Consider the following 7067-nt stretch of genomic DNA (forward strand, 5'->3'; position numbering starts at 1 on the left):
TCAAGGAGTTTAATTACTGCCCAGCCGGTGTGGCTCAGTGGTCGAGCATCGACCTATTAACCAGGAGGTCACCAGTTCAATTCCCAGTCATGGCACATGCTGGGCTCTATCCCCAGCAGGGGGCATGCAGGAGGCAGCCGATCAGTGATTCTCATCATTATTGTTTCTATCTGTCCCTCTCCCTTCCTCTTTGAAATCAAAAGTATATTTTTAAAATTAAAAGTTTATTACTAGGAAGGATGAAATTGTGAATAATTACAATAAAGTGTAACAAGGGCTATAAAACAGGTACACACAGTGCTAGAGGGAAAATCATCAAACCCTATTTCCTGGAGATCATTCCTGAGATAGAACATGGGAGATAAGCTGGAACTCGCCATGGAGCCAAGCATCAGAAAAGCGCAACAGGCCACGTGCACAGTGAATACAATGGTGTGGAGAAGGGGTGAGCCCAGGGACCAGCGTACGGTAGAAGAGTGAAACAAGAACAGGTTCTGGGGTGTCATACTAGAATGTGTGGGTTTTGCCCTGAGATAAAGAATCATTGAATCTTTTGAACCAGGAGAAGGTTACCAACAAATTACTGTTTTGGAGAGATTGCCCTGGCAAAGAACACTTCCTGCTGGTGCTGGAACAGTCCTGTGTTGTGTGCATATGCATACATGCACTTACACATGAGCACAGAGTACAAGCAGAAGGGATTTACTGGATAGGTATCGAGTACCTCACAGAATCTACTTGACCCGGGGAATCAGGCTTGGGAAGTGGGTAAGAACCAAGGCAATGCAAGCTGCAGGACGCCAGCCAGACTGGATTCAGTGTGTGGCTTCAGAGACTGCAACTGTCCTTGCTTCTTTGCCCCATTTGCTTAAGTTTTAGCATCCCGGATATCAACATTCAGCTGGAAGGATCTAAGTCAAGTGCCCAGACTCTGATTTGCAGGGGATGGAATGAGGGAATAGCTGATCTTTGACTCCCGTGGTCCCGGCAAAGTCACCCCACCAGGGATTTCTCCTAAATTGGAAGGGTATAGTGAGGAGCAGGAAGAGAAAAACAAGTCCATTACCACGCACATTCAGAAGGTCTTTAAAATTTGAAAGTAGGGAATGTGTGAGACCACCTGGTCCAGCATTGCCTCTGAGAAGGACACCAAAAGATGTTTCAAGGAAGGGCATAATCACAAGGAGTCACCCTTTATTGCTGAACAAAGGCTGCCAAGTCATGGTGGCCTCAGTATAGCCTTATTTCTCAAATTATAGTTCAAAGCAGGGGGTATGTTGCTTGGGGGTTGGGGATAATCATTCAGCCACTCAAAGACCCACTTCCGTCCATCTTGTGGCTCAGCTGAACCCTAAATCTTCTCCATTCACCCAGTAGATGGGGAAAGAAAAGAATTGCCCACTTCCACAAATGGTCCATTCCAGAACCCAATTCCGTGGCCTCATCTAATTGCAAGGGAGGCAGGAAAATGTGCCCAGGAGAAAGAGGCTGACATGAATACTGGCAAGCATCCAGCTTCCTTGAATATGCCCCATGAACCTTCTTTTCATGAAAATAAGTTTACAATCATGTGTCTGCTCTGACCTTTCAGTAGCTCCCCAGAGCACTGTGTTGGGATGATTTTGAAGCAGCCCCAGGACAAGCAGCAGAGAATTCTGGGTCCGATTGGTAAAGTATGCCGTGGGCATGGGGAATGCCACCTCTTGTGCAACATATTTTTACTTCTCACTTGACCCCCCTTTTTGAAACTGAAGTTAAGCCTGTTCTACCTCTGAGGATGTGAACTTGCAGAATTTTCCACTCCTTTAGTAAAAGTAGCATGGGACTGGGAGTCACAAGATCTGAGGTGGAATTCACTTTCACTAGTTAATAGCTATGTGAACTCAAGCCAGTCTTTTTTTTTCTTAAATATATTTTATTGATTTTTTTTTTTTTACAGAGAGGAAGGGAGAGGAATAGAGAGTCAGAAACATCGATGAGAGAGAAACATCCATCAACTGCCTTCTGCACACCCCCCCCCACTGGGGATGTGCTCACAACCAAGGTACATGCCCTTGACTGGAATCGAACCTGGGACCTTTCAGTCCATAGGCCGACGCTCTATCCACTGAGCCAAACCAGTCAGGGCTCAAACCAGTCTTTCATCTCCCTGAACCTCCCAGATGGAGGCTGCCTACTTTACACCTGCCTAACCTACTGCCCGCCTACCTCACAGAGATATGGTGAGAATCAAATGAGATAATGTACTTGAAACTGTCTGCAAATGCTAAAGTGCAATGCAGCCAGAATGCGTTATAATAACTGTAATTTATCAGTCCTAAATCTCTTTCAAGCTTCAAGAGGTTTTAGGAAAGTGAGATGCGATGATTAAGTACTTACGTACACAAGCACAAAAATTGTCGTATCTCCTCAGAACCATGGCTCATTAAGCTCCATATTGTCATTGGCAGAGAAACTGAAGGGTATGTGGAAGGCTGCGGTTATTGTCCTTGATGTCACCTTCAAAGGATACGTGACAAAACCCAACATGTTCTGATTTCCTTTTATTAGTCAAACGTGACTTTATTCTCCATGATTTAATCGAACCTTTTAGAAGTAGCTTTGTATTATCCACTTGTTCCCTCTTGTTCTCTGTTTTTGAAGTGAAGCTTTATCTTTTCATTTCTAAGCTTACTATGTTAGCCTCTTTCAGGTTTCAAAGGCAGGGACCTAGGGATTTGGTGGAAGGCTTTACGGAAAAGAAAGGAAACCCAGAAATCTGTCCCAACAGCTGTGCTGGCAGACTTGGTGGAGAAGCTGAATATAACGTTTTCCCTTCAGAATAGAATAAAATAGTAACAGCCACCAAGCACTTACCATATGGCAAGGACTCCCCTAAGCACTTGATATAAATGGTCTCATATAACTGCATAATAGGCAGGCTCTCTCGTTTTTCCATATGTGCAAAATGAGACTCAGAGAGGCTAAGGAAGTCATCCAAGGTCACAGAGCTATGAAGTATATTTGAACTCAAGGAGTTGACCCTGGAATGCATGCTCTTAACTATTTGCTACATTGGTTTCCTTAGATCACCAAAGGAATTTTTTTTTTTTTTTTTTTTTTTTTTTGCTGTTGTTAATCCTCACCCGTGAATATTTTTCCATTGATTTTTATTTTTATTTATTTTTTTTAAATTTCTTTATTGATTAAGGTGTCACATATTTGTCCTCATCCCCCCATTCCCATCCCACACCCCTCCCCACGGATGCCCCAACCCCCAGTTGAACTTAACCGTTGGATAGGCTCATATGCATGCACTCAAGTCCTTTGGTTGATCTCTCCCCCCTCCCCCAACCCTCCCCTGTCCTCCCTCTGAGGCTCGATAGTCCGATCGATGCCTCCTTGCTTCTGGTTCTGTTCTTGTTCCTCAGTCTATGTTGTTCATCATTTCCCCTAGATGAGCGAGATCATGTGTCCCTAGAGATATACTTATAAGAACTGAATGTGAGACGAGCAATAATAGTTATGCTGACAGGCAAATGAATCAGTCTGTAGTGAGTTTCTTTCTGGACCAACAGTTCTTTAGAGACCCAATTTCAATGTCCACCAGTTCCTTATATGTACATGTCAGCACTGACCCCTCAGCTCTGGATGGTGGACAAATGGTGGTAACGGAGGTCCGACTCCCTCTGGTTTGGTCTCGGCCGGACCCAGGGGCACGGCTTCACCCAGACTCAGGGGCACGTGGCCTCACTCAGACCCAGGGGCGCGTGGCCTCTCCCAGACCCAGGGGCGCGTGGCCTCACCCGGACCTAGGTGCGCGAGGCCTCACCTGTATCCAGGGACACATGGCCTCACCCGAACCCGGGGGCGCGTGGCCTCTCCCAGACCCAGGGGCGCGTAGCCTCACCCGGACCTAGGTGTACGAGGCCTCACCTGTATCCAGGGACACATGGCCTCACCCGGACCCAGGGGCGCGTGGCCTCTCCCAGACCCAGGGGCGCGTGGCCTCACCCGGGCCTAGGTGCGCGAGGCCTCACCCGGATCCAGGGACACATGGCCTCACCCGGACCCAGGGGCGCGTGGCCTCACCTGGACCTAGGTGCGCGAGGCCTCACCCGGATGCAGGGACACATGGCCTCACCCGGACCCAGGGGCGCGTGGCCTCTCCCAGACCCAGGGGCGCGTGGCCTCACCCGGGCCTAGGTGCGCGAGGCCTCACCCGGATGCAGGGACACATGGCCTCACCCGGACCCAGGGGCGCGTGGCCTCTCCCGGACCCAGGGGCGCGTGGCCTCACCCGGGCCTAGGTGCGCGAGGCCTCACCCGGATCCAGGGACACATGGCCTCACCCGGACCTGGGGGCGCGTGGCCTCTCCCAGACCCAGGGGCGCGTGGCCTCACCCGGACCTAGGTGCACGAGGCCTCACCCGGATCCAGGGACACATGGCCTCACCCGGACCCGGGGGCGCGTGGCCTCTCCCAGACCCGGGGGCGCGTGGCCTCACCCGGACCTAGGTGCGCGAGGCCTCACCCGGACCCAGGGACACATGGCCTCACCCGGACCCGGGGGCGCGTGGCCTCTCCCAGACCCGGGGGCGCGTGGCCTCACCCGGACCTAGGTGCGCGAGGCCTCACCCGGACCCAGAGGCGCGTGGCCTCACCTAGACCCAGGGGCGTGTGGCCTCACCCGGATGCAGGGGCACACGGCCTCACCCAGACCCAGGATCCGGCTTCACCCGGACCCAGAGGCGCGTGGCCTCACCCGGACCGAGGAGCGTGTGGCCTCACCCGGATCCAGGGGCACACGGCCTCACCCGGACCCAGGGGCGCGTGGTCCATTGATTTTTAGAGAGAGTAGAAGGGAGGGGGAGAGACAGAGAGAGAGAAGCATCGATGTGAGAGAAACCCATTGATTGGTTGCCTCCAGCACACTCCCTGACCAGGGCCGGGGATCGAGTCTGCAACCCAGGTATGTGCCCTTGAGCGGAATTGAACCCAGGACCCTTCAGTCTGTGGGCCAATGCTCTATCCACTGAGACAAACCAGCTAGGGCAGGAAATTTACTTCTTATTGTCATGTTGCTACCAAATGCTGACTTGATATTTACTTCTCTGCTTCTGCTTTCTGTTGCTCCCCTCTCTTTTGGTTCATCTTCATTAAAAAGTCCCAGGAGAGAGAATATGATTGGGTCTACTTGCCACTATTCAGTACGGACAGCCCCTGTCCCACTGTCCCTCATTGGGTAGGGAACCTCATGACAAACCAACTCAGCTCCCTCACAGGACTATCTTTGGAAGATTCCTGGCCCTACCGCTTTGGACAGGATGATAACGTCACAGGATGAAAAGCAAGGCTTTTCGGAGCAAGGCCTGTGGGTATGGCAGGCAGCTGGAGGTTTGGGGATCACCCAGTCTTACTCAAAATGCAGAATGTTGGCACTCCCATTTGACCCAGTGATCCCACTTCTAGGAATATAGCCCAAGAAACTAGGAACACCGATCAGAAAGGATATAGGCACCCCTATGTTCATAGCAGCACAATTCACCACAGCTAAGATTTGGAAACAGCCTAAGTGCCCAACAGCAGATGAGTGGATTAAAAAACTGTGGTACATCTACACAATGGAATACTATGCTGCAGTAAAAAATAAGGAATTCTTACCATTTGCAACAGCATGGATGGAACTGGAGAGCATTATGCTAAGTGAAATAAGCCAGTCAGAGATCTCACTCATTTATGGAGTATAATGAACAACATAAACTGATGAACAAAAACAGATCCAGAGACAGAGAGGCATCCATCAGACCGTCAAACCTCAGAGGGAAGGTAGGGGAGGGTGGGGCTAAGAGGGAGAGATCAACCAAAGGACTTGTATGCATGCATATAAGCCTAACCAATGGACACAAACAACAGGTGAGGGTGAGGGCATGAGTGGGGGGGTTGGGGAGAAAATGGGGGGATAAGGACACATATGTAATACCTTAATCAATAAAATTTTTAAAAATGCAGAATGTTCTCTGCTTGCAGTAGAGACGTCTGATCGTATTCCTCCTCACCTTGCTGCCTGTGAAATGACCCACTTCAAGGACTCTCCCTCTGCCCTTGCTTTTCACACTGAAGAGCCCTGATCCTTTCTCCAACATTGTTCTGGTCTTCTCTAGTTCTATTATGAATTTATTCGGCTATAGAAATCAAGTCCAGACATATTTTTCCCAGCCTGAATGCACAAAGCTTTTGAAGAGAGGGTGATTTTTTTCCTTTTGTTTCTAGTATCTGCATGTTGCAGCCTCTCATAAGGTCTAACTTTAACGTGGCATAAAAGCCACTAATGGTTCAGCCCCAGTGGATTTTTTCTAGTGTCATCTATAAACACAGCCCTGGACAGCCCTACGGGAGAACCACACTCCATCACCAGGATGCGGCATTCTGTCATCGAAAGCCCCCATGCCATTGCCCAAGCTGTTTTTCTCTGGTGAAAAGCATGGGCTCTGACATCAGATAATTATAAATTCCTCCTCTGCTTGGCAAATTTCTTACTCCCTATGGGCGTTAGTCTCCTCACCTATCAAGTGGGGATCATCCTACTTATCCCCCAGGGGCCATTATTAAGTCAGAGAGTGCACGTAGAGTGGGGTTCCAATGTCTGGCCAAGAGTAAAGACTCAGGAAACGGGCGCTCTCTCCAATATCTCAGGGCCCAGCCTGGACACCTGTTTTCCCCTTTCCTTTATTCTCTTTTAACCAATGTCACTGCTCTTCCCCCTGATGTCATTGGTCACTTTCTCCCCTGGCTACCCAAACACTTGATACGTAAGGGATGGAGTAGTCCAAGATATCAACCATTTTCCCTTGGCATTTCCCTTTCCCGACCTGCCCAGCCCTCTATACAAACCACCACTCATTTTGTACCAATACCTCAGGAGAAGGATGTGGCAGCAGAAGACACAGAAATCAGGAGACTGTTCCTGGCTTTTTGGTTTCTGATTTTGTTTCTTCCCTTAGGAGATCAGAAAGAAGTCATGGATTTCCTCTGGGGGTGCAAATGCTGATATGTAAGTGAAATGTAAGATCCTCAAGAGCAGGAGC

At 49.6% G+C, this 7067-nt stretch overlaps 1 long non-coding RNA gene across 1 annotated transcript in view; it reads right to left on the minus strand.

Moving 5' to 3' along the window:
* The window catches only part of LOC114232661 (uncharacterized), a 35471-nt gene extending 28541 nt beyond the window's left edge, over positions 1–6930 (minus strand). The window contains exons 1-2 of the long non-coding RNA XR_003618753.2: positions 6897–6930; positions 2384–2499 (exon numbers count right to left, since the gene is read on the minus strand). This is a non-coding gene — a long non-coding RNA (uncharacterized LOC114232661). The remainder of the gene's footprint in view (positions 1–2383; positions 2500–6896) is intronic.
* Positions 6931–7067: the final 137 nt, after the last annotated feature.

This window comes from Eptesicus fuscus, chromosome 7 (genome assembly GCF_027574615.1).
Source record: "Eptesicus fuscus isolate TK198812 chromosome 7, DD_ASM_mEF_20220401, whole genome shotgun sequence".
In the NCBI taxonomy this organism is placed as follows: Eukaryota; Metazoa; Chordata; class Mammalia; order Chiroptera; family Vespertilionidae; genus Eptesicus; species Eptesicus fuscus.